The sequence below is a fragment of the Bactrocera latifrons genome, unplaced genomic scaffold (genome assembly GCF_001853355.1).
Source record: "Bactrocera latifrons isolate USDA-ARS-PBARC rearing strain unplaced genomic scaffold, ASM185335v1 scaffold_146, whole genome shotgun sequence".
NCBI classification, from domain to species: Eukaryota; Metazoa; Arthropoda; class Insecta; order Diptera; family Tephritidae; genus Bactrocera; species Bactrocera latifrons.
Genome location: NW_017534919.1, coordinates 311,540 through 314,867, shown reverse-complemented (window position 1 = coordinate 314,867; position 3,328 = coordinate 311,540). Strand labels below are relative to the sequence as shown.

The window sequence follows — 3,328 nt, the reverse complement described above, 5'->3', positions numbered from 1 at the left end:
GTTTTAGGACTTACAAACAACCGTTATGTGAACAAAACTATAATACTCTCTTTAGCAACTTTGTTGCGAGAGTATAAAAAGGTTAAAAATTTAAAAAAGTTCTAAAAATTCTAAATTTTTCAAAGAACTGATACGCGTCTGAAAATAAAAAAAAAATTGCGATTGCTTAAAAAAAATTATACAACTATTTTGATGATTCAAATTTTTTAGTAAAAACTGAAATTTAGGGATATGACTAATTCCAATTATAAATAAGTCTATAAGAAAGTTTATGTACAAATATTCTTGAACCAACACTTTGGCAACGTTTTGAAAGAGACGTTTTGGAAGAAAAGATTTTTAAAGAGACGCGAACTGGTCGAATTAGTTTGGATTCCAGGGCAGCAAAATACCTATACCTCTAGTAATAATTTGAATTTTGAAAAGCCGTTTTATCGACATAATAAAAATATTTCTTATTCTAAAATAAATCTAAATAAATCGTTTTCATAAGTACATTACATATATTACATCTGGTGGGGATTAATTTGAAGCCAACAAAATAAATAAAATAATTTCGGGTTCTTTTTTGTTACAGTGTATATATATATAATATATATACAGCTATACCAGCTGATTCGATTTAGCAATGTCAGTTTCGTGTAAAGCTTAAAGCTAACCTCATTTAATTGTGGAAAATTCTTAAGTATATGTACTTTTCATTCTCACCCTTGTGTTATGCTTAAACTTGGCTGGCATACAAACCAAATTTAATGGCCGAACACAAATTGTTAGACATGCGAAATATATTTGTATTAGCAGCTAAAGAGTTTTGCAAAGTTGAAATTAATTGCTTCGGTAATTAAACAAACAGCGGCTGAGTATGTATAGGTGGGCTTAGATTTGAAATTGAAAAAAAAAAAGAATCGAAAGATATCTCCCATAATCCTGCTTATACATATTTTACTATTCTATATTGACGAATCGAATGCTCAGCTACTCTAAAATATTAAATAGCTTTCAAAGAGGTCTAAAATAAAAGGTAAATATATAAAATTATGTGAAAACAATAACTAGATGTCATTGGTTATATAGAGCTTGGTGAGTTTTTCTGCTTTCTATAGCATGAAAAACATTTCGCTAACTTCATTTTGGCTTTCGGATACAACCTTTTTAACAGCAGGTAGCTTACAAGATTTCTGGTCAAACTTCGACTTCTTTTGTCGTGGAACTCTTTAGGTTGGATGAAAGTTCTTTAAGTTTCAGCTGCCGGTTGAAAGCATGACATAGTTGTATTTCGTGTGGAACATTTTCTTCTTTGAAAACCACTTCCAAGTCGATCGAGAACTCTGCACGATGTTTTCTCCAAACCCTAAAAGTAGGAAAACTCTTTTATATAATTTTGTTTCTTACATTTGTCAATGTTTTTATTCATAGCACCTTGAGTGGTAGCCATAAAATTACCGAAATAGCTTTGCTCTATCAACTAACATAGACAGCATTCATCTTGCTTAATTTCAAATGTTACTTAGGCTGCAAACTGGTAAGCTGAAGCATACTTCTACGAATCTTGTTTGAAAAAAATTGTAAAATGTTACATAATATTGGAAGATTTCAACAAGCCGATTAAGTGCCTCACACTCTATTTTAGGTACCGTTATTTAAACTTGCAAATTTTGAATTCCATTTACATTACTACCTTGCTGTTCACTTTTAAAGTTGAAATTCCAATTTGCCTAATTTTTTCAACAAATACAAACAAAATCAAATTTGGTTCTTTTGTAAAAATCAATTCTTAAAATATATATTTGCTGCCAAACAAGGAAATAAATTCATTTCGCAAATAAAAATATAAAAATATTAATACTTTTTAAAGAGAAATTCACAACTTGGCAATGCAAATCGGATTAAAAATCGAAATGGAAAACATTCATTACTCGAATAAAGGAAAGACTCTGTTCAACAAACAATAAAAGTGATGCAACAAAATTTAATCTTCCACGTTGAAAAGCCAAGAAGGCTTCAATTGCAGAATGAGCGATTAGATTTTAATGCAAATTGCAAAAGAATTCAAAGCAAAGCAAAACTGTGAGACTATGAGAAAATGTTTAAGCAAAGAAGAGAGAGATAAGAGTTAGAGCGTAGGTTGAGTGCGTGTATACAGGGTGTTTCAGCTTTTTGCTTGGTATATTGAAAATCATATTTTTAACTTATTTCTTCACAATTTATTTTGACTATTTTTAGAATATAATATAAATTAAGTGGTTACGTTATACTTTTTGTTGCATTTTCAATTGCTTTATTGAATAGATATATATCAGCTGATTTTGAAACGCATGTTTGGCTTACTAATGATCCACGGATAACTGAGGGTTCACTTTGCTCTTCAAATAACCGCAAAAAAAAGTGGACGAAGTCAAAGTTGGCGACTCAGGTGGTGGTACTTCTTTTCGATATCATTGTTTGTTTCAGAAAAACAATGAGCCGAAAGCTATCAGTATATACCCCCAGCGACTGTTTCGTTTTACTTGTATCTGAAAAATTTTGTAGAATGTAGATTCCAGTGAAAATATCGACAAAAGAGAGTTTTTTGGGTTAGGAAGTGCCGTTCCATGGACCGTGAATTAATTTTTTGTTTCTCAAATACTTCAATGTTCGTACTAAGTATGGTTAAATTCACCTCGCTGCTTTGCAACATCACTTTTAAGTCACAGCTTCTGCAAGTTCTTATTGTGTCAAGTATTTTTTATTTAGAATTCTACATAAAGATGTTTACTACTTCACTAAAACTGCCAGTAAAAGTCAAAGTGATAAAATTTTTACACAATATCACATGAGCTGGCTCGCCCTGTATATAAGTGATGGCATGAAATACTTGCTGCAAGTCACAATTCATTTATATTTATGTATACCTACTACAATGACATTAAAAATGATAAATCTTCAGGCAAAAAAAATATGGCAAGCCTGTGGTTGAGTTTAAAGTCCACTCAAGCCAAAACCAAAAAGGGGCATACACACGTATCCATACAGAGTAAAATAAACAGCCAGTATGAAAAATATATTTATACCACAATATTTTGCTAGCTCATGCTGATGGCTGTATAAGCAGCGACTAGCAAGAGAGTTGACAGCCTGTTGTGTTTAGCTTAAATTTTATTTGCCTTTTACGCATTATCGCCCGACTTTATGCGCCTACAAGAAAATACAACATACACACAGAGACTTAGCGAGTAATACACATATACAAAAACAAGTCTTTGAAAGCGGACATAGCAGTTAAGCGCCGGAAAATAAGATAAATTATCTAGGCTGTCTGTTGGTGTTGTAGGCAGATGCTCAGCAGCAA

At 31.6% G+C, this 3,328-nt stretch overlaps 1 protein-coding gene across 2 annotated transcripts in view; it reads right to left on the bottom strand.

Moving 5' to 3' along the window:
• Positions 1-3,328, bottom strand: part of LOC108965700 (somatostatin receptor type 2-like) — a 40,702-nt gene that overhangs the window by 17,849 nt on the left and 19,525 nt on the right. The window contains exon 1 of one of the 2 annotated variants that reach the window (XM_018928280.1): positions 1,149-1,193. The exons of the other annotated variant lie outside the window; for it this stretch is intronic. The gene's annotated coding sequence lies outside the window, so the exon portion shown is untranslated. Of the gene's footprint in view, positions 1-1,148; positions 1,194-3,328 lie in introns of those variants that run through there. 2 annotated transcript variants of the gene reach the window in all.